The following is a 25,272-nucleotide window of genomic DNA, read 5'->3' on the forward strand; positions in this document are numbered from 1 at the left end:
GGCAGGCTCCTTTTTGGACTGGAGCCATATGGCTTTGCAAGCCCTGCTCATTAGACTTACAGAGTCAGAGAAACCCCTGCAAGCAGCTACAGCCAACCCAGCTGAAGCACCAGGCCCATGAGAAGCACTGACTGACCTGCAGAGGCTTCAGAAGAGTGATGCACAACAGTGAAACCAGTGCCAAACAGGGAAGGAGGAGCTGGAATTTGAGTGGCCAAGTCTGTACTTTCATTCCGATTTGGCCTTCAAAAGCAACTTGGGGAGTAATTTCCATGTTGTCTCTTCAGCAGCTTCATTGCGATTCTGTTAAAAATTCCCCTTTTCAAAATGCCGTTACAAGTTAAAAACCATTATTGCATGATAGTCTTGGCACATTCACCTTTTCTCAGCTAGATGATTATGATTTTGGACAGTATTTCCCACAAGATGTTTCTTGCTCCACATTTTTACTATCCCCAAATCATGTTCAATTTAGACTCTTCAAAAAAAAAAGGTTATTTTTAAGTCTTAACTCTCCATTGATGGAAAATCCTACATATTCAATGCAAGATCTTAAAATCTTCTGGTGCAGCCTTGTAGATATTTTATTGCTAAGACCATTTGTGTTAAGATTCAGGAAGAGGCAGTGACTGGCCCCCTGGATCTATTTGACTTTTACATTATGGGACAGCACTTCTAACCGCAGAGGAGAGTTATTTCAGTAGCAGATCAGAATCCCAATTTACAAAGACTGTGCTGCAGTCAAATGCCTTCTCACACCGGTGAATTCTGTTTTGTTTGCAGAGTGCTTATTTTTAGCTATTGTCATTGAAGTTATTACTAGAGACAACATAGGTTCAAAATGTCCCTTGTGCTTAAGTAAAAAATAAAGGTTCCCTGGGATTCCCTTCATTAGGTTTTTGGCATTTTTTTTCTTCTCCAGGCATAAGCGCCTTCCCAATCAGTCATCTGAAATTAGTCCTGCTGATATCACATGTTTGTAGAAGTCACGCTTCTCATTACAAACTTTTACAATCCCTACATCTTTGTAAATTTTCTCTTTTTAAGAAAGGATTTTTTTATGTCTCATTTGGGAGTTCGTTTTATTTTAATGCACTTCACATTTCTCAGATAAGCTTCCTAATTTCCACCCATAATAAGTATATTATCCAAGTAAGAGATCACTCTACTTAAAACAGTTATTATGCAGCCTGCTGAAATGCAAGAATATTGCTAGCCATTGCTGAAAGCTGAGAAGAGCAGAAATGGGGGGTGTTAAATATATGTAGATTCATTCAAATATAAAGCATTAAACAGTCATTGAGCAAATTGGCCACTATTCAACAAATACTTTATTTATCTGCAATTAAATGAAGTTAGAATTATTTTTCCATTGTGTCTGCAAACACATTTAGAGTGCTATAGATGGAAGGGACCTAAAGAGGTCGCCTGACCTATGTCCCATCTCAATGCAGGATCAGCCACACTTACATCAGTCCAGTCCAGACTGATAACATGTTACTAAGGACTGCCAGTAACGGAGACCTCATCACTTCCCCATCTTCCAAAAACACTTTACCATTATAAGGATTTTCCTAGTATTTAACCCTGGCCATAGTTGGATTTCAGAGCATCTCTTCTTATCTATCCATCATCAGTATGGGCACCATATTAATCCTTGTAATGATTATGGAAGCTTTTTCTGTAGCTGTGTTTATGGGCTTTTAACAGGTCCATTCTCTATTTTAGGCTAAGTCCCATTCTTTCTGTCTTTCTTCCAAAGTCATGTTTTCAATTTCTCTGGGATGGAGTCTGTCTTATGTTTCACAGATTACATTTCTGTCTCTACAGCATGAAAACTTCCTATTACATGTCACACTTTAGGGTTCTGTGAAACAAACAGAAGGGTTTTTTTCCAGTAGTTTGCTTAATGGGCAGTTTCCCAAATGATCCTCGCATCTGTGCCCATGTAAAGGCTGGACTCAGCACCTTCTCTGCATGCTTTAGAAAATGTTGATCATTCATTAAAAAATGAGCAGCTCAGCTTACCACGACACTTCTACAAAACAGAAGCAGTGGCTGGGGCAGCGCCAGTGTGGTGGCTGTACCAGCCACCCAGCTTGCAGGGTGGAAGGGTGAAATGAAGCTGCTGGGTATGGCTGGAAGCAACACTGACTGATGACATGTAGCACTGTGATCTCCTGTAAATGTGCTGTACAGGGCAAGATATATGCCATTTCCACCCAGGCTTACCAGGACAATGCTAATCAAATCTCTCAGCATCTCCTTTCCTTTCCCCCGCTGAACATCATCTTGTTCCTCCCGCACACAGCCCTGAGGAGCTGTGGCTGCTGTGGCTGGCTGTGACCAGCAGGGCACAGAGGCCCCTGGTCCTTGCACCGTGACCCTCTGCAGAGCTGCTGCCAGCCCTACCAGTTCACCCTCCACTACCAATCCCTTTCCTGTGCCTTTGCCTGTGGCCACCTGTTGCAATTTTTCCTGTTTGTTTTTCCTCTGCAATCTTTTTAGAATTGCAGTGCTAAGCAGTGGTTGCTTTTAGTCACAAAATACATTAGTGGATCTGTACGGATCATAGTGGAAATGATTTTGTAGCAAATGACAATCATGAGGGAGGCATAAGGAATTATTTTTGGGAAATAACTGTCATAAGGGAGTCACTTGTGCTATCATTCAAGTGGTTTTAGTATCCAAGAGCAGGCAATGTGAGGTAAAAGCTTTTTGTGCATTGGAAGCAGTACTATAAGGAAGAGAAACAGCTACTGGTTATATTAAGGCAGGTTATCTATCACTGTGTACTAACTACTGTGTTATAAATGCCAATTAATGCAGTCAGTTCACATGAAGACTGATCTGCTCCATCACTTAAGTCTTTGAGAGGACCATATAAAACATGTGAGTTTACTCCCTACCTACAACAGATGTTGTAAGACGCGTGTTGCCAGCTCTACCAAAATACAAAAGAAAGCCTTGTGAGGGGGCAAGTGTTGGGGAGAAGGACTGCCTGCTGCCGAAGACTGCTGCTGCTGAAACACTCCAAATGCAAGATCAGTACTGCAAATACTACATGCACCAGGATTTCCCACTCCTGCTATATTCCCAAAGCTATATTCCCAGACCTGCTCCCCAGTTGTTTTAAAGAAAGGTTTGAATGTGCTGTGATGCTTGCATGAAGTAACTGATTTTACAGGGCATGCAGAGCTGCAGAGCTCTCTGCAAAGACAGAGCCACCCATGCACTGAGGGTCATAGAATGCCGGGGTCTGAGCTCACAGCTGGGCTGTGAGATGGTGAGAGACATTTCTACCTTGCTGGCATGGGACCAGCCTTCAGACAGCCCTCCACTGCGGCACCGGAGTGTGGTGGGGAGAGCTCAAGCTTTTATCAAAGGGGACAGGTGTTGTTTTGAAGATAAATGGCTTTGAGGAGAAGGACTCTTCTTTGTAGTCAGTAGACATTTAGTGCCACTCTATAAGCTGAAATGCTACTTCCTTCCACAGGGTACATTTTAAAGCAAAATGTAAAAACAGTTTCCTCCTGAAAAAGGTGCCTGTTTGGTATTCCCTAAGTGACTGTGAAGTCCCCCTTCACAGGAGATGTTGCTCAGAAAGATTTATGAAATGTGGCAGGGCAACATCAAGGCCTTAGAACCATTAATTTAAAATGCCTTCCCCCTTCATCCTCCTGTGTGAATTGCTGAGCAATCATGATTTCTTCTTACCTTCTGCTCTCAGTGATACAGCTCATGTCATGCCAGGATCACAGTTCTATGACATTAATTATACACAGCCAAGACACACTTTTTATTTTGTGCCCAAAACGGAAAATAGTGCAACGGAGCACAGGAGACACTAGCTGTGCTTAGGGAATTTCATTTCAGCTCTGTACTTTGAAAGAAAAAATGCCTTATGACTTGAGAGATCTTTCATTTTGAAAGCAGTAAAGGGGTCACTGCTACATTCAGAGCTGCTTACAGTGGAATGCCTTAAAATACAGAAGAATAGTAATATCAGGAGAAAATTTCTCAACCCTGCTTACTTTTGTGTAACTGAAGGTAGATGACATGGCCCAGATAACAATCTGACCCTAATCTTACCCCTTAGATGCAACAAAATTGAACCATATAACTCAGATTTAGGAGATTCAGAGCATCAGGTCAGTGTGTCTGTCTCTTCCTAGGGCAGGACTGTGGCATCTAGCACACCCTGCAGTGTGAACAACTTATATCATTTTAGTACAAATTCACATTGTCAGGCTTTACCTATACAGCGACAACAGCAAAAATTATCACAATGCATTACTCTAAATTAAATATTTTGTACAGAAAGAGACGTTTACTGGCTCAGATTCAGATGCTCACCCAGAGCAGGATGGAAGTGTGTGGAGAGCAGCTGAGCAGGCACTGCAGGCACAGGGCCATATGAGTGCTCACTCCCTCCTGTAATGACCTCTCCAGCCCGAGAGCAGCAGCTCCTGAGCAGTCTTCATTGGTTCCATGTTGAAACAGTTTTCAAGATCTAGTGTGCCCCCTGAGAGAGCTTTGCCTAGGATACAGCTTACAAGGAGGTGCTGGTACTCATCCAAATGCCTTGAGGATACTAGGTGGGGGAGAGGTCCCAGCACAGCTGAGGGGAGCAGCTTAAACCTCTGGCAGCAGAAAGCAGCTACACCTCAACTACAGCCCCATGGGCTCACACAGAGACCAGCACCAGTGAGGTCCCACCACTCCCACAGAGACCAGCACCAGGTCCTGCTGCTCCCACAGAAGCAACAGGAACCAGCAAAAAATAAAACAGTAATGTGGGATGTTGTCAGAGAACAGGTCACAGCTCGTGCAGGCTGGCAGATCCTCAAGCACATAATCTCTCTGATCGTGGTTCTCTGTGTCTCCATGCTGGGGAGCTACACAGAGCTGCATATAGCTCTGCAGTATCTTTCATTCTGCAAGTGGTACAAGTGGAGAATGAAGTATTTTTAATTCAGCAGCCATGGCCATCTAGGCAACACCACACCACTTTCATCCTCAACTCCTCTTTTGGTCCTGCCAACAAGTATCCCAGGCTACTCCGTCTGTCAAATGAAGGGTGCTGCTTGCAAACTGAAGTAGATGATTTGTAGATAAGGTTTAAAAAAAATAAAAAGAAATTATGGACTTCTTAGCTTTCTGCAAATCTGTTTGGACCATTGTGAAGAAATACTGGTGACTTATAATCACCTTTCATATAAATATTTTCCAATTAGTTTTACATTATTTATGGATCCTCTAAAACTTTTGCCTTCCTTGAACACTGTGAGCTTAATGAAATTCCTTTGTGACTGAGTTATGAATTCAGGTTTAGCATGGCATTTTATGAATCTGACATTTCCACACACATGAAATCCCAGGCACTGATGATACAGTGATCCACTGGTGATCCATATTCTAAAAAAAAATAGGAAGAAGGACTATAAAGGCATAAAAATGAGTCACACATAGCCAAGACCTGATCTATTGAAATATCTTTTGAAATTTCTTTAAACATTTAAGCAGTCTTCATGGAAAAAATGGAGAAAGAATAGACCATTCTTATAGACTATTAATTAGAATTGGTCACAAGTTTTGGTTTTTAGGTTTCTTTTCCTACCTCACTATTACATGTCCCTTTAAATTTTTTCTGCTAGAAAAAAAACCCAAACCAAACCAAAAAAACTTATTTTTTTTCCCAAAAAAAAAAAAAAAAAAAAGAGATATTTTTCCTTAGAAAAATTGTTGAGCATGGCCAAAAGTCCCACACACAGTTTTGCCAGACAGCTCAGCAATCATCAGTTCAGTCCATGACTGGTGTCTCAACGTCCCTGTAACAGCCTATGCAGGAGCTCAGGGGAAGAGCATGAGGGCATCCAGCACAGAAGCACAGGAGGAGGAGGAGGAGGTATGTCCCACAGGCAGCAAAGAGGACCCAGCCTGGGACCAGGACAAACCAAGTGATGCGACCTTCCCCTGTCCTCAGCTGAGGCAGCAGATCCCAGGCATAATTCAAGCCTGGAGAAGCAACTGTCCTAGAGAAGAGCAATTATTTATGGTAGATAAAAGATTTTACTGCAGAGCATTCAGCCAGAGCTTTTGTACCTGTACCTGCATACTTTACCTCTCAGCAAGGCAATATTTAAGAATCCTTCAACTTTTCAAGAGTAATCAGTTATTCTCTGCAATCACACAAGACTAACCAAGTTCAATATCTAATGAGAACAACAAATGCTACAGTGGTGTTAAGCTGTTACTGCATCCTTTATTACTTGTTTATATTTAAAGGTTATTTAGTAGTCACTCATATTCTTTCTTGTTATAATGCACTTGATAAAATTGTCCATTTCTGGGAAAAAAATTAAAAGAGCATATATACCATTTACTATCTCACATATACTATTAGTCACTGAATGTTTAATGAAGCGAAGAATGTCAAACCACGCATTAAATTTTGCAGTTACTCAACTAGCACTTGTTTGTTCTGCTGTGTACTTATTTTCCACACTCAAAGTAGCCCTCACTAGTTCTCTTGACTTGCTGCTCGTGCTTGGGCACTCCTAATGCAACAAGTCAGGGCCATTCAGGCTGCCACTAATCACACTAAAGAATGACATTTAGGCTGCTTTGAAGAAAAACAACTAGCTGTTCTTCAGCTTTGAGTAGAGCTGTTCCTGTGGAATATAGAAAAGGAACATTAAGCAGTAAACCAAAGAGAAGACTCACTGACTACTGAAGAACAGCTGCCTTACAATGTTCCCCGGGCTGACTATTGCTCTGTTGGGGATACTATGTAGTCTGGTGCATTCTGGAAAATTCAAAAGGGCCATGGAACAACTTCAGAGAGCTCAAGCAAAAGACAAGTGCAGAGCAGAACCAAAAAATTACAAAGATTTAGTGGTGTTTTGAGTATGCAGAATAAATTAATAGATTTGAATGCAAAAGAAGTAGCCACAGTAATTTGTTACCTGCTCTGTTTGCATAACCCTATGCACCAGGCATACCATTGTAATAATAGATAATCTGTCCAGTTCCTCCATGATTCCTACTTAAAGTTGAACACTTGCAATTACATTTCTTTGTATTGGGAGCATATCTTTAGTGGAAAATTTAACATTTCTCTGAAGAAACTGCACCAGTAATTATCTTTGTTCTTTGAAAGAGTTAAAAATACATATTGGAAGTATGAATTTCATTAGCTACAGCTTCCAGGCATTGGTTTATTTTGTGCTCTTTGGTAATTAAAAAGCCTTCAATTGTCCATTGAATCTACCTGTGTGCATATGTTTGTGTGGCAGAAAAAGAGAGTTTTGTCTTCAAATCAAGATAATTGGTTCTTTAACAAAATATAGGATGTATAGAAAAGCAGAAAGCTATTACACTCAGAGTATTTCTCCAAGATTCCCTTCATAAATAATTGGTAACCTATTACAATTGGTTTTCATGGACTCGATACAGTATTATTATGAAACCCTTTTTGGTGTATGTGTTATCAAAGAGAGATAACACATATAATGTCATTTTCTATGTCATTTTTCTCACGACAATATAGAACAAAGACACTCCTAATAGGGGTAGGACTCCTGAAAACACTCTCCCCTCATCATCCTATCATCAGATGTCTTATTGTAACTAAAGAGCATATTATCCTAGGTAAACCTATTGCAATACTGTTAACTCACAGATTTCTTTCATACAAATATGTGAAATGTTTATTAATGCATAAAACTGATGATTTTTGCTTTGGTGTCAAGGTGCAGTATCAAATACAGACTTCAAAAAAGAAGCATGCAAATCACAGTCATTAGTGTTTTAATCTTTTGCAGCCAAGTTTTGCAAAAAATAAATCTCGTTAATGTGTTGAGGCAATAGGAAGCTAAGTTACACATGCTGTCTCCAAAACAGATTAGTTACTGAATAACATTAGAAAAGAGATACAAATGCATGATACTTAGTGCCTGCTAAAAACAGTCTATAGAAACTCACTGTTCGTTTTTTTTGTACACGTTGTATTTTTTGTACATTCATGTCTTGCAGAATGTAACTTAGTGTACTGTATTTTTAACCTCCTCAGAAATTAAATGCAACGTTGTGATTTCCAATTATCTTTGTCATGTCTAACTAAGTAAAGCAAATGCCCAAATCCGTTGCCTTTTTCATTAAAGCTATCACTGCTTTCAAAACCAGCCTTAGAGCCGTGACAGCAGCTCACACCACAGGGCAGAGCAGACGAAAGATGTTCATGACCTGACCACTTCCCACCCCCACATGACCAGAGAGTGGCCAAGGGCAGGTGGCACAGGGCTGCTGTGGTGGCCAGGGTCCCCAGGGCCACTGCAGTGCTCAGAAAGTGACCCTGAGTGAGGAAAGGACAGTTTTCCCTATGCCCTGGCTTCCAGAGCACCTGCATACTTTTAGCAGGTTCAGTGTTCTCAAAATCATGAAGGCAGATTTTGCTCCCCATTTCTAAGACTCCTCACAGGTCTAGGAACGGAGTAACTTCAGCTGCAAGTGAGGGAAATCCTGAAGGAAAGCACTACTTCAAGGTGATGGTTTTGACTTTGATCTCACACATCCTCTCCCCAGACTCTGGATAAAACAATTGAATTTGCTTTTTATCCTGCAGCGAGCAGGTGAGCGCTTGGGAGTTCGTGAGCTCTCCCAGGCACATGCGCAGGGGACCTGCTCCCTGGCACCCATGAGCAGCATCTGGCTCTGCTCCATGCCACCAGACCCAGCCAGCTGAGTGTTAGCAGCAACACAGCACACGCTGGTGACAAACCAATGCTGCCCCGGAGTTACCTCCCATCAAACAGCCACCAAGAGGGGAATTGAACAGTCTCTGCCATTGCAACCTCCTTTTGCAACGTCATTCTGCATTCACTTCTGTAATGCACTTAGGCTGTAATTAAAACCAAATCTCTAAACTGGCAAATTCAGCTATATATTCTGATGTTTTTGGAGTTAATAAGCTGAAAACCATTTCTACAGAATGTGCAGTGTACAGACTCAGTTGTCAGGGCTGAGCACAGTCCTCAAAATATAAGAGCAAAGAACAAGTAAAACGCTCTTTTAGGAATATCTGCTGCTTTTCCTTCTTCCAGCTGAAACTAGAGGCTTCACTTCATGGTACATTTGGCGTCATGGCTGGAGTGCTGCGGGGTATGCCACAAAGCACAGCTGGCTTGTCCACTTCATCCTGTGTGGCAAGCATGAATGAGCCACAGCAAGTGTCAGCAGTTAACAAAAAATAAGTTGTCTACCTGCTTGCTCCATACTGTGGACTCATTAGCTGTTGGTTGTTGCACAGGCTGAGTTTAATGTCTTAATTCTAGCATGTAGATTTTAAATAGACATGATTACAGCAAACATGGGAGATACTTGTGACTGATGCTCTACTTCAGCCTTTAGATTTGGAGACAGAGAGTTTTTAAGCAGAGGATTTTCCAGCCCAAACATATAACTAGGGGCTAAAAATGTGGAAATGAAACTTAGCTGTGACAGTGCACCTGTATGGCTAAGCATATCAGTTCAGTACACTCACTTCTCTTTCTAGTAATCTCAATTACCTGTCCCTCCTCTGTGTCTGAAACAAAGCCATATACCCAGAGCTTCCAAATTACACAGAAAATGTCTTTGAGAGCACAGAGGACAGTATTGACATTTCTGATTTGTTGTTTTCCCAAATTACCTGGTTGAGATTTCTGATTTGTTGTTTTCCCAAATTACCTGGTTGACCACAGTGGCAATATACATAGCAGCAACCACACTGCTGCAGAGACAGACAGCTCTCAGCTGCTTTGTAAGCCTGTGCCTTTGCAAGACAGTAACTCCAATTTGGGGCAGCATCTGCTGACATGACCAAGAAGTGTTGCACTTCTGTTACACCCAGTATAGATATTTCCCCAAGGGAGTCTGCAGAAGCCCTAACCCAGATATCCTGCATCATTCTCAAGCTGCTGGATTAGCAGTGCTCTCTGTAGGGAAAAGCACTGGGAGAAGGCTATGGGTGAAGTTATTGCAGAGAGGTAGCCAGAAAGACTATTGCCTTCTACCAGAAATATCAGCTCCAGAGCAGCACATTCATTCTCTTCCTGACACCTGCCACACATTTGCAAAAGACGTGTTGTATCTCAGGAGACAGCAAAGAGAGACAAGTCAGGGAACACCTGCCACTACTTTCCACCTGTGAAATTTCCACACTTGGCAGCTGCTGTCAGTCCTTCATAACCACTTCTTCCCGATGTAGTTGCAAAGGCCCCTGAACCACAATCTGGAGGACAGCCAGGCTGTTGAAGGAAAGTCCCTCTGTAGAAGACATGAACTGTAAGAGATGAACTATAATAGATGAACTACTTGGTTAGCTTGAAAAGTAGTTTCAATGAAGTTCCATCTGACTTATTGTTCAGGCAGATATTAAAGATCTAACAAATTATCAACATTTGCATTAATTGGTATTTATATTACCGTTAAATGCAGATGGCAAGCACCTGCAGGCTGGTTTCCTTATCTACATTTGCCATTCCACTATTGCTGTGTAAATCATTGCTTACAAACAGCTGAAGAAACAAAACATTAAAAAAGTGCCCTCTGAATATGATGTAGTTACATTCCTGAACAAGTTGATTTTGACAAGGACAACACCAATACATTTTAAGAAAAATCCTGCACAATTTCACTCAAGAGCAGCCAGAGAATCAAGACTGTACTCCGTAAAAACAAAGTCTTGTAAAGCGCATAAAGGGTACCTGTGCAGATTCTGCTGGCAGCTACTTACACAGTAAAAAACCCATTACTCCAACTGGCACAAGCTGGGAGCAGCAGCATTCCCCAAACAAGGGGAACCAGGTAATCAAACAGGTAATCCTCGGTGAGCTTTGAGTCAGGATCCGGAGTCACACTCCAGCCCCGTGAGAAGTCATGGACTTGCTGAAAGAACAATCTCAGAAAACTCAGAAGCCTGGAGCAGACAAAAAAGTCAGAGGAAATGATGAAAATAACTGGTCTTGTCTTGTTGCAGAATGAGTTTGGGCAGCCCTGTGCTGCATCTGCAGCTGAAGCGCAGCAATAGCCACAAGTTCCTGCTGCATCAATCCCTGACTTTTCAGCCCTTTTTCTGTCTCAAATACGTGACAATACTTACTATTATCAGCTAGATGAAAGTTTATCTTCACTAGCAGAACAGATATTTTATTCTCATCAATTTAAATAACTACATATCTAAAGAATTTGGTCATCCACAGTATCCAAAAGCAGCTGAGTTATTTATCACAGTGCTAGGTGAAACATGTTGCTATCCTCCACATCTCTTTATCACCTTTGCAACAGCTCCCGATAAATTAGTTGCGGTACAAAGGCAGAACATAAATATTTCAGCTCGGAATGCTTAAACTGCAAAAACCTGACTGTAAATTCCCCCATATGTGGCAAGCAGTCCCTCAAAATTTGCTGTTAAAAACAAGTATGTAGCTAGCACAGGTCATATAATGAGTTGAGTGTAAGTGTTCCTAAGAGCCAGATCATAGCTGATGACCATCAAGTGCTCCTGATGATTTTAATCCCCTTTGCCACTCACAGGGGTGCTACTTCTCTGATCCTCCCCTTCCTTCCAACCTCCCCCAAAGCTCATTTCTTCTGCTGGCTCATATGAAGGAGAAGTTGGGAAAACAGGCAGGTTTGTGGAGACAGATAAGACACAACAGCCATCAAAATCCATCTACTCCTCATGGGGCATCTGCAGGATTTTTATCTTCCCCCATATTTCTGGTCTTCCTCAGTGGTTTGTTACCCTTAAATCCTCTGTCAGGTTTGATTCAAAGTCCGCAGTCCTACAAAGCTTGTTTTGCAATATATTTATGACATTTCTGGAATGGTAAATTTATACAGCAAAAAGTTTTAGAATTCAGGGTTGATTTTTGTGTGTTCTTTTTGTTAGAAATTAAAATAAGTTAAAAGCATCTTTCAGCAGACAGAGAAAGTATTTTGAGTTCACTTTTTCATTTCTAAGCTCATACTCACATACTAGTTTGGAATTACTGTTATTAGAAGAGTGGCTGGCACCCCTCACTGAGCTCAGAGACTCATTTATTGCTATTAGCCCAGCAAAGGTATATTGAAAAGTGTTGCACCTGTGGCATTCATCAAATGCAATTTGCCTATCTTAGAGCTTTATTCTTTCCCTACTAATGCTCTGAGTAACTGATTTTTCCCACAATTTTCTCTGAATCACTAATTATTACATTCGATTTCTGTTAATATGAGCAGCCAATATTATTTGAAACAGTCTGTCAAGAGGGCAGACTGTCTAATTTTGTATGGCTCATATTTGTATGTGTTTCCCAAATATAGGTGTAAGTAATTGTAGTTAATTAGTGTTTAGTGCCAAGGACAAGCTAGACTAAGCTTCCATCTCTAAATATATATATATAATCCATAGATATATATGGCTTTCCCTGTAAGGACCCGATTTCACAAAGCATTTAAGCACCTGCCTTGAAGCTTGGTCCTTTCCTAGCTAAAGCCTAAATCTGTGTATTTTTCCAGCCATAGTTACTAGATGCTAATACAATGTGAATAATGTCAAAGTGGGATGCTGAGAAAATGGTGGCAAAACCGATCTTTCTGACTGAAAATGTAATCTGAGTTCAGGGGAAACCCTCCTGCAAGCAGGTTTCCTCTGTTCCCAGTGCCTCAGATCCCACTGTACGCACTGCACTGAGGCTGTTTTCCCACTCCCATGGAACATCCATCAGTAATCTGACTAGCAAATCAAGAAGCTATTTCCATCACTAACCTCAGTAGTACGACAAGATCTAAAAGATATTAAAAATAACAAAATATCCAAAAGCTCCTGTGCTTTTGTGTGCAGGATATGATGCAGTGTCCTTGGGAGCACCAGTTTGATGAGAATGGGTTCTGTAGACCAACGCAATTTGTCCTCATAATTCTGGGCTGATGGAAAATCATAGGTGTGAGTATTTCAACCAAGCATGTTTTTCATTTGAAGTATCAGAATAAAAATAACAGAAGTTTCATATTGGAAAAGCTGCCTTAATGTAATGAAGGGATTTAGTTTAGCTGCCTGATGATTCTGGTGTGGGCCAGTGCAATTTCTGCAAGGACTGGTCACAGCAGCTCCACAAGTGAGAGCCAGTGACACATGATGGGATGGGATGGGATGGGATGGGATGGGATGGGATGGGATGGGATGGGATGGGATGGGATGGCCAAGAGTGCCACCTGCAGATAAGACTACAGAGGTGGTGCAGCATAAAAATAGCTTGGTTTTCTCAGGGCAGTCATTTCCAAACTGAGAGACTTCACATGATAATTTTCAGTTTGGGGATGAAAATAATGGGGATTTTATTTTTCCTTTTTTCCACACAAAATTCATCATCCTCAAAGGAAAATTAATTCCTAGAGTAGGGACAGGCATTAGCCTGGAGGTGGTGATTTCCACAAGAAAGAGCCTGATCACATTTCCTATCCTTATCTACCTAAAAACATAAGGATTCCATATGCTTCTAAAAGCTGTATGAAAATGGAAATAAAAAATACGCTTGCATTTTGGTCATTCTGTGTCCTCAGGCAATCTTTTCCTATGGAAGCAATGACCGTTGTATTATGGAAGGAGAGGCAGACATCAGGGAAAACCCATTACTTTTCTCATCAATCATATTACAATACTAGGAATTAAGAAATCTTGTATTTGTCATTATACTTCCATTACCAAATACTGATACAAATTATTTCCTTTGATCTCCTTGGGCAGGCAAGAGATACCATATTGGTTTTTAAATTAAAATATTTTCCCCATTCTGGACTACATATAGTATGATACATTAAATAAATCTTAGTTGAAGTGTAAAGTGTAGTAAGTGTGTTATTAGGTATAAAAAAGTAAGTAATTTATCTGGTGACCTGTTTCTCAAGTGAATTCTTCTTTTTATGAAACCTACACACTATCAGTGACTAAATTCAGGTTAATAAAAGCATTGTCTACTCATTCTTTGCTGACGAGGTTTGATTGATGTTCTGAGAGATGCAATTCACCATCTGAATTTTCTGCCCAGGATTGTATTGCCAATAGGTCTCTCTAGCAGGAGGCATAGTTTTTGTTTGTTTCCCCCAAAGCTGTTTAAAATTATAAACATATGGTGTAAACATATAACAATATTATGTCAACCCAACGCAGAATGTGAGTTTGTAACAGAATCTTCTCTAAAATAAACTAAACCATGTCTGTGATTTCAGTCTATCTACCGGCCTGACATTTTTAAGAAGCTTTTGGACTTGCCTTTTTCTTTTATAAATGAGATCCAGTGAATAAAAAGGTAATATATGCCAATTTCCCCACACAGACACTGTCGCACTGCCAAATGCAGCCCAGTGCAAAGTAAACTGACTTCCATGGAAATTCACCCACACAAAACAGAATTATGTTTGTTCTGCTCTTCTTTAAAAGGCCATACAATCCTTCTGTTTAATTTGAGAAGACAGGAATAACTTCATAGCATAACTCATGCAATAAAGAAAGCAGCTCCAGTTGGGAGTTCTTCATATTGTACATGCAGCTAACAGAATAAAGGAAGCTCGCTTACTAAGAAAGAAAATGAAGGCTAGATCTGGCCAATGTAGCGGCTCAGCAGACTGAAGTATAGACTCTACTCAATTATAAATGTCACAGTTGACTGCCCAAGCCACTGACCAGATTTGGGAAGTAAAGCAGTGGCTACCACTGGCAGAATTGCATTATCTATCAATGCAGCCTGCCCCAAAGTGAAAACATCTGTTAATTAACCCATGCTGTATTCTTCCCTGAGGTACCCCTGTGGTTTGGGAGTTGAGCATGCACGATTGAAGGCAGATTACAAATGCAAAACAAAATATCTTCTAAACTGTAATAATTACTATATATTACAAATAAAATTGTGGTGAATTTGCTCATGTATCACAAGCAGTCTGAACTCCAGGGTTGCTGCACAGGCTGAATTCTTGTTGAGACCTTCTTCAGGTCCACTTCACTCAGCACCTACTATTCTGTGCTGGGGACAGTGCCAAGACACCAATCAGTATTTCTCTGCATATTTGTCATCAGCTCCTTAACCCCTTTTGGCACGAAGCAAATCGGACAGCTTTAGGCATTTATCAGGGAGTTGAGATACAAAGATGGGCTGACAGCAGATCTACTTTACATCTGCTGGTGGCATCTCACATTCTCAGTGAATGACAGGAAAAAGGCTCCTCCTTTTTTGAAAAATAACCAACAATGACCTCAAACAAAATATTGATGCTTTAAAGTGCATCCATGTTCTCTGGCTTTTTATTAAAATGCCTTAAACTTAAATGAATTGTCCAGAAAGAAAATACATAATAAATTTCACTCAACTCACAATAATGTCTTTCTTCCAAGCACTTCGGAAGTGTCTGCTGAAAGACCGTGCAGATGGCTGTTATGCCAGGAAGATATTCCCACAGCAGCATCTGTCATGCCCGAGTCTGCCCTGTGGTTCAGCAGATCCAGAGACTCAGCACCAGCCACTGCCAGCAGCGCCTCTGAAGAATAATGACTCCTATGTATGCCTGAGCTGTTTCCCCCAGAATGGTAAATATTAGGCTTTGCATTTTAGATTGATAACAGGCTATTAGGCCCTCAAAAAAACAAACAAACAAACAAACAAAAAACTTAGTGGAAAAATAAAGTACAAATTCTTAGTGCAAGTGCACACCGGGAGTAGACAAATGCTGTCATGGCCAGGTTGGTTGCTGTCACATTGCTCGTGAGAGTGGTCACCGAGCAAGCCAGCCACTGAGCACTGCGGAGCTGGGACCAGAACCTTGCTGCCTAACAGAGAAGACCATTTGCAAGGTTCGCTTTCATGTGGGCTCCTGTAGCACTGCAAAGAGACTGGGGGATGAGAGCAGAAGAGAGGGGTTTACAGCAAGGGGAAAGCTGCATTTTGAGCGACTGCTGCCAGATAACTCGACCGTGATACAGCTAAGTTCCTCCAAGATGTCCCCTGACTTCACTTTCTGCTCTAGCTGCTCCTGAAATACTGCTCTGGACCCTGGGACAGGGGAGAGAAGGAGAGGAGAAAGAGTCTGTGGCCATGTGTATGTTCAAAAGAAGCTAAAAAGCACAGGAACGCACTCCAGTTAATCTACAGATGGGGGTAAAAAACAAGGAAATTTTTATAAGATTTTGTTCTTCTTGTGGAAGTTTTGCAAAATGAAATGCAGAGATTCTTTTCTTATCTTTGCAAGTGAACAGCAAGACCTCTGGAGTTTGGCTGGTGGGGTTTTTTCTTATTTTTCTTCAGTTGTACCTGAGCAGACAGGAATGTTAGAGGAGATGCTGTTGGTCTAACAGCAGAAATTTTGCTGCTTAACCTCTGCCTGCCCTATCTCCACACAGGGAGGCATGCTGAAGAGACTGATAACTAACGCTGCCTGCCTCTTGGCCTCCCCATCCTACAGCACCATGGAGACCAGGTGCGTGGAGGTTACTGAAAAGTAGGGAAGTTATTTTTGTCATCTAACTTGGAGCATTTTGTCACCTTCCTCTTCACACAGAAAAAGCAGCATGTACAACAAGCACGTTTGCCAAGATGAGGGTAGCTTGTTAAGGACCTGAATGCCTTTTATGCAGGAGGTTACAAATTTGATACCCTGTGACAGATGTCAAACACTAGAGATTAGCATGTTGAATCTAAGAATGATTTTCTACACAACTGAACAAATTAGTTACACCATATAGTATCTCGCAAGCTCTTTGCTATTTCATTAGGTGTCCAGCAGTAACTTGATACATCAAAAATATGGCACAGAAGGGCCACATTATATGGAAAGACTCAGATATTACCATTCAATATCTTGCCACTTAGTCTCAATTTGTGAAAGAAAATCTTCAGGATATGTGCTCTGTTAATTCAACAAGAAGAAATTCCCTCTTTCCTGCATAATTTTCTTGAGAGATCATCTGCCCATTTTTATTTTGTGTGCAGAATTTAACCTATAGGCCCAAGTTATTTTCCAGTATTTTATTGCCATATTTTTCAAAGATTGTCTGTTATGTACCAAAGCTGCCATTCTTCTGAAATTACTGGAACAAAACTTTTTCCATTTTATTGCATAGTCATGAGATAATATTCTTCAAACTGGGTTGCTTAAAATTAACGTTCTGCTTTTACAAACCTCTGCTTTCCAGGGGTTCACAGCCTCTAGAGTGAATAGACACCATAGGTTTGTAGTGCCTGGTAAAAATCAGGGCAGATTTGTTCAGTTTTCTAAATAGTTACTTCTGAGACTAACGTTAGGAATAAGCTGTGAATATATTGTCTCCCAGAACATGTCTGAGATTCTCAAATGTGTTCAGGTTTAGTCTGCACCCACTGTTTACTTAGAAACATTTAATGTCTCCATAGGTATGGAGAAACCGATACCAGAGCACTTCTGAGAATTGTGTCTTCATCGGTTGTAGATTGTAACTCTGATGTTACCCTGCATTTGCAATATTGAAATGGAGAATAAAGTTTCTCCCAGAAATTTTAAGATTGGATGTACAAAACTCTGTTTCAAACCAACTGGTTAAATGACTGAATCAGGGACATACAGAGCAGCTCACGTGGCAGCAAGTGTGGTGCATGAGGACATGACATGGGTACCTCAAACTGCAGAAGACTCCACTGGGGAACTGGGAAGGCCATGGGACATAGGAAGGGCAGGGGCTTGGGGACCATGGGACTCCCTTTAGTTCAGAACATGAAGCCACTCCCTTCTGTGGATGGTCCACTGATTGCTGGGCTGCACCTGCCTTTTTGGGGTGACGCTTATAAATTCCAGCTTGTGCAGCCTGTTTCGATAGTGCCCCATCGATCATTATTTCCATGATTTATAAGTGGCTGTCGGCTGCACAAGCAGTGCCTATGAAAAGCTCTGTACCATGGATGAGACCCCATCAGCGTTAGCAATAGCTTCCTTTCAATGGTTCTGCTTGGAAAAGCTTTCATTTAGCCAGATTTTCACAACCATCTACATCTGAAATTAGACACTTCTTTCCTGAGATGGTTCATTACACTACACCATAGCTCCTACAGTCTAGACCATTTTATTAGCACAGCTTAAAATTGGCTTCATATATGAAAAATGAAACTTGACCAATTTTATCATTTTCTGTCATTTGATGCAAAACATTCACACAGTAGAACAAGACTTAAAAATAACAAAAATACAGTTTATAAGATACTAATTGAAATTATACAGATTAGTCTGTGTATATTCTTTTCAGTTCATACCAAGTTTTACTATCAGAACATAATGATTATGGGAAACCAAAACACAGTGTAATTATATTATATCAAATGATTCAACGCAGTAAGATAAATATTTTCTGCATTTGGTATTATTTGGTTTGGTTTATATTTCAGCTATAATAGTGAGTTTTCTTAATGTTTCTGACATGATTGTTTTAGGCAAATACTTTAAAAAAAAATCCTTGGTGACATGAATGCAATTAGGAATCTCCCATGACAGTCACAAGTATAGAGCCACACTGAAATTTATCTTAGTGGATGCCTTTTGCATGAAAGAGAAGAATTACTGAATTCTACATTCACAGTGAAGGAGAAAACAAAAAAGCACCTAATCATAGTATAACTGAGTTAAATTGGAAGAAAAAACAGCTTTTGAAACACAGAGAGAACTCAAATATTTCTTTTTTTTTTTTTTTCTCCCTTGGCACTGTTACACTTTCTCCCCTAATCTGTTCCCATTTTTTTCTGACTGGAAACATTTGTAAGACAGTAGCTGGCCTACCTGTAGGTGGAAAATATTTGTTTTGAAAAGAGAAAAATCCAGCCTTGCCTCGATTGAACCTAGCAGCAAAAGTTGATTCAGTTCAGAGTGAAGACAAAAGGAGTGGCCCAAATACAGCCCTGGGCTTATTTTGGTCCTTTGGGCTCCACTCCTCACCATTCCACCCACACACAGCGCGGCAGCTCCGGCCTCTCCTGGGGACCGGCACCAACTTCTGTGCACAGCCTGGTTATTGAGGGAGATTTGCCGACAGAGAAATTTTCTTCCAAACAGTGTGTTGGCCAGTGTAACACATACAAGGATATGTAAAATATATAAGCTTAACTACTATAATTTTATATGCATTTTTACACATTAAAAAATCTGCTCTCTTGACCTGTGTGGCATATTATAAATGTAAGTTTTGCATTTGAAGTGACCTTATACTGTTTTTCTTCTCTTTTCTGTACTCCCTTGTCAGTTTAGCAGGGACTTCTTGATTTACCTTCTCTTTTCTGTTCAATATTTGTTTTTCTACACACTTCACAAGTGGCACAGCATCTACAGTTCATTGTATTTGATCAAGTTAGATCACATATACATAGTGAAGTCCCTGAAACACACAGGCACTGCAAGATGAATTAAGGAGGTCGTGCAAGCTCTTAAAATCACATTTTATGAAAGCAGCAGAAAAGCCAGCAGGTAATAAAAGGCAGTCAAGCCACAGATCCTGCAGAAAGTGAGTGATATGACGCAGCAGGTTGACCACCGTTTATTGCCTGCCAGCTAAATAAAATGGGATGCAACTTATTACTTGCTGACTTTTCTGCCAGTTTGATAAGATGTAATTCACATTTTGGGTGGTGAGACTGTGATCTCCTTCAGCTGTAACATTCCCTTTGCTCTTACTGAATCTGTCACTCTCTGCCTCACTCAAACACATACTAATGGGAAACTCTTGAGGGCCACTTCCAGTACCGGTTTGTAGAGGCTTGTTTTTGATGGCAAGGATAGCATTGTTTCAGCAAATTACAGCTCCTTCCTCCAACTCAGGCAAAATCTGAAGACTATTATCCCATCTCTGACTTCTTCTAGTTAACACCAGAAAACAAATACTTCTGTTTGTCTGTTTTCTGAGTTTGGTGAATGGAGAGCCAGCAACTGCCCAAGCTTACAACTGTGTCAAACTTTTGTCAACTTGACAAAAACACACATTTCTAAGGAGAAAGTGCTGCTCTGGGGGAGGAGGTTGCTTCCAACGGTGACTTCAGCCCCTGCTACATCTGGAGTATATAAACAGTAAATGTGAAAATTTCCTGAAATTAGTTCAAGCTCTGGACATCAGAGTGCAAATCCAAGTAACTGCACTTTGGGCAAGAATGAATGCTAGGTAGGTTACACACAGATGTAAAAGCAGCTTGTTAAAACCAATTTATCCCTGGTACAATTATTCCTTATGCAGCAACTGGAAAGAGTGGTGGTGTCTGATTTTGCATAGATGCATTGGTGCTTGTGTTTGCAAAGTGGAACAAGAGCAGAAAGTTAGACTTGCCTCTCTTCAGCCCCTACAGGGCAAAGGGTCTCATATCCAAAATCTGAAATTCCTCAAAGTACCAGGGGGCCTCAGAGGACACAGAACTTCTGAGCTGGAGAGTCTTGCTGTTCCTCCCTGTCCCCACGACACCACAGCTCTTCTACGGGAGATGGAGCCGGGCCAGGCTGAGGCTGGGTGAGACATGGCCCTTACCAATGAATTAGCAGTAGAACAGAGTCATCACAACCAAACAGTGCCATGTTTTGAGCCCAAAAGACCAAAATCTCTCTGGGCAAAAATGCATATACAATGACAACAAATACTGCACTTACACTTAATGGGAAGTTTATCCTACATTCAAAGATCAAACTGTACCAGAAATCCATACACTCAGAAATTCTTGACAAAAAGTAGCTGTTCTCCCAAACCATGCAGCAGAGCTCCCAAATGTGACAAAATGAGCCAAGATGGAATCGACAGCTACTCATGGTGAATGCAATCTTGCTCACAAAATTCAACACAGAGTGGAAATTTAGCTCCTAGGAATAGATGCTATTTATCGTTTGTTTGCAGTTCCCCAACTGATCAGCTCCCAGCTGTACACCAACTAAACATCAGGGGATTAACACAGCTTTGATGCAGAGTAATCAGTCTATTTGGTGTTTGAGCTGTCTCCCACGTCTTCATATTTCCTTAGAAACACACGATATTATTTCACTACTACACCACTGAACTCTGAAAATGGTAGTTAAGCCAAATATTGCATGGACTGTGAAAGAAACCTGTTGAATGACAAACACATAAGCAGCACCTTCTCTGCTTTGCAATTAACTGACTAAAAGCTGTTTAATAGCATCCTAGTAGAGACTGCAAGGATCACTAGTGTCAATACTTATATACAACAGGGTGTTTCAAAGAGATGGGCCCTATTTCAAAGACATAGTGATTTCAAATTGGGTCAGTCTTTTTGAAACACCCTGTATTTCTTAATGTGCTGCTGACAACACAAAGTAATTTCTTAGACTGAATTTTCATAGGATGCAGTAGTTGACATTGCCAGGAACTGCTTGTATGATGAGGAAAAAGCCTAGCTGATGAGAAAATATCCTAACTGATTATTTCCTGGTGTTACACTGCTTTCACTGAGAGAAAAATATTTTGGCTGGTTTTCCAGAAAGTCAAATGCTTCAGCCAGAGTTGGATTTTGCATACATTTCCTAATGTGATAATGTATTCACAGTGATTTAGAGGGACTGCAAACACAGAACTCTAGTGCTCTTCCACTTATGGGTGATACCAACTTGTCCAGAATGAAAATATCAGCTACATATCAGCAGTCAGCACAGGATTACAGAACTTCTGGCCACTGCATGTTTGTACCCGCATACACAGAGCACACAGAGACCATAGTCAGGCACCACACAGCTCCATCCTTTGACACATCACTGTCACTTTCAGTTTTGTTCCTGACACTGCACTGTAAATCCATGGCCATCTCAATCATAGTCCACTTGAATGCTAGTGAAAAATAAACAGAAAGACACATAAGCAGGGGCCAAAGAAGGACAATCCCATTTGAATTTCTTCCATGTGTATGTACCAGCCACTGCAGCATGGAGGCATTAGCATTCTTCTGCAGAAAAATTGCTGCTAAAATGTCCCTCGCTTCCCATTCTGGAACTGTATTTGTAAATACAGGTTGAGGGGTTATTTGTTTGTTTGCTTTTCTTACACGTGCTGCCACTGTGTCATGCACTGACAGTCTTGCCTCAAAAGTTAATTAAATGTTCAATATACATTACAGTTTCCTTCCATTAGTATTCATTTGCAGAAGCCTGGGACACCTCACCCATTAAGTTCAGATACATGTAATTTGTTCTGAATGTATGCTCATTATTTGCTATGAAAATGAGAAAGAGATTTCTACGCAAGCCTTTTATTCAATATCATTTCATGCATAGCCAAATAGGTAGTATAAATAGCACTGGTTCTATTTTTGAATCTTTGCATCATGAGGGTTAGTGTTCCAGGCACTTGCGTTGTTACAATGTGATCTGAAAATCCATGCCACCAGCACTCAAAAGCATACATTTAATGGTAAGCTGTCAAATATGTGCCAAGCATTGCTTTAAGAATAATTCCTCAGGCAAGGTCCAAATCTATCAAACTCTCATCTTTGAACTTCTTACTTCCAAACCAAAATGCCAGTAATATTTTGTTAAGTAATGAAAAATACTTTATTAAATACGGTAATTAATATTTTACTATTAAATTGCAGCCAGTTATTTAAAGATTACAATAATTTAGCAATTATAATAATTTAACAATGGAAGATACATATAACTCCTATTCTGAGAGTCAGACAGAAACATTATTCCATGGGAGAAAAATATTTCTTCTCAGCTACTCTCTGCTCTATCTGAATTCAATAATTCCCTAGAAGTGAACATTGGCTAGCAGTCCTTTGTTAAGAATAAATCAAGAAATCTCCTTAATTAACCAGTAATGCCCATTGTAAGTTAAGGTTTCTACATCCCTATATTTTACAGAGAAACAGACAAAAAAATTAATGTTCTTGTCCTTACCAGCAGCCTCATTCAGAAAAGGAGCACAGTGCATGCTAAACTGATTTTTTCCATATCTTCATTCACTTCACTACCACTATGTGATCAGGGCAGTCCTCTCACTATTTTTCAGGCCAGTGTTGTACAGTTCATGGGCCTTTGATTTTATAGAATGAACATCAACCACACAACATGAGTGATGGACCCAGAATCAGTTTTCTTGTCACACGAATCCCAAATTTCCAACCTTGACAGGCAAGATCAGGACAATCAATACACAACGTTTAGTCTAGTTTTAGTTATTACTTTGGGCAGAAGAGACACAGGAATGAACAGAACCTTAGTCAGCATATTTTTCCACTTTTTTTTTCTTTTTCTTTTACAAAAGGGAAGGGGCTGTTGATTTTTAATTTATTATAAGACCATTTTTATGGTCTGAATATACCATCCCTTCTACTTACACCTGTTTGAAGTATTATTTTCAAAGGAAAATCACTTTGGTAGGTGCAGAAATAACAGAAGTTTCAAAGTGTCAATGAAAGGGTCACTAAAAAACTAGAATTTAAGCAGATAGCTACAAATATTTCTTGGAACTTCTTTTCACCCGTAACTTTCCAATAAATTCAGTTGTCACACACTGAGGTACCACAAGAACAGTCTTGGCTTTTAGACTCCTCTGTGTCTGAAGACATTCAATGCATATATGACATGCAAAGCAGAAATACAATACAGAAATAGGGGAAATTACCAACATGATAAGAATATGCCACCCTTAGGATGAGAGAGCGATCGTCTGCTAACAGTTCAAACATGCTAATTGTAAGGATAGTTTTTGAGACATAGACAGCTGAAGTATTTGGAAGAGTGAGAAGCTACAGATTTCTCTTAAAGGAATGAGCAGTAGTAAGGCTACTCAAGGCTACTCATAATATAAGGTGGCAGGTAAAAATGTAAGATATTATGAGATCGATATGTATGAACCACACTGCCTTTCTCCAGAAATCTCTTTTTGGAACCTAGAAATTCTTTCTTGTCAGCGTGACTGAAATAACCCTACCCAGTGTGATCAAGCTGAATTTTCTGACCAGAATAAAACCTGACCAGGTTTTCTAACACTTGTTTCCAAATCCTTTGTGCATTTTTTTTTTTTTTTTACTCCTGATGGTATAAAATTTCACTATGTAGGAAAAATGAATTCAGAATAAGAGGAGAGTTTTTTATTTTTAATGTTAAGAAGACACCAGGCCCACTAATGTCTTCTTAAAGAGTGATGTTTTGGGGTTTTCATCTAGGGTATGGATATAAAGAAGGCCCCACAATGATAAATGAACTCTCAGCAGCTCTCCCAGAGATACTTCAGTCTAAAATGGCTAAACTGAAACATACATATTGATCGGGATAGTGGGAGATCATGGCCTGTTTCAAGCCATACCTGGCATATGGCACAGGGTGAGATATGGAAGGGAGAACAAGAGCTGGGTGGAGAGGAGCAGGGTGCTGTACAGTCTCTTCCGGCTGCACTGTGGCAACCTGTCTTGGCTTCCTTCAGCAGGAGCTTTTTTCCATCTGCTTTGTTTGCTCTGTGATTACATGTGTGAGCAACCAGAAGTTATGAGTTCACACAGGTTGAAAAAAAGGCTAAAATTTTTCATATCAAGAAAATGACAGGAGAGGGACTCAAGTGAAGGGTCAAGTCAAAGGCTGTGAGAAGTTAAATACAGATGAGTCAATAGCCCACATGTGGACACATCCCAACAGCAAAATGCTTCTGCACGGTAATATCCTCACTAATTTTTTCACTTCCCTGACTGAAACATTTTAGGTCCATTAACATGATTCCTCTAATAGTGCAGATATGCTTTTTATGCAGGGATGCCTCTGGAGATGAGATAACTGGAGGAATATTCCTCTATATCAGGAGAACTGTCAAAGGAAATTTCTGTAATATATGTCCACAGAGCTCCTTCAGAAGAGGAAAGCTGCTCCCTTATGGGGAGATGAATGGAAGCTCAAGGATGATATAGGCCTTGGTTATTCCCTTTTGTTTCTTGCTTGAAGCACTTTTAGATTATGTTAGGACTTCTTAAGCACTAGAATTAAATGAGAGTTCCCATTTACTTTTCTGGTAATTTAATGTTTGGCAAACTGGAAAATATACAGATTGATAGATCTGCCAGACTCAGAAACATCTGGTTTAGCAAATTAATGAGTCTGCATGAAAAAGAGGGAAAACTGTAATGCCATGACAAGCTTTTCTTCACTGACAGGCTACATACACATTAGCTGAGTGTCCAGTCCCTCCTCTCCAGCAGTGGTTTGGGGGCTAAGCAATGCAAGTTGGTGACTTTCCACTGACAACAGTGATTTCTGTGGTCTTTGAAT

The 25,272-nt window shown here is 40.4% G+C and overlaps 1 protein-coding gene across 1 annotated transcript in view; it reads right to left on the bottom strand.

Moving 5' to 3' along the window:
• The window catches only part of ZNF804B (zinc finger protein 804B), a gene marked incomplete at both ends in the record, with an annotated part of 233,488 nt that overhangs the window by 115,700 nt on the left and 92,516 nt on the right, over positions 1-25,272 (bottom strand).

This window comes from Streptopelia decaocto (assembly GCF_964273445.1).
Source record: "Streptopelia decaocto genome assembly, chromosome: 2".
Taxonomy (NCBI): Eukaryota; Metazoa; Chordata; class Aves; order Columbiformes; family Columbidae; genus Streptopelia; species Streptopelia decaocto.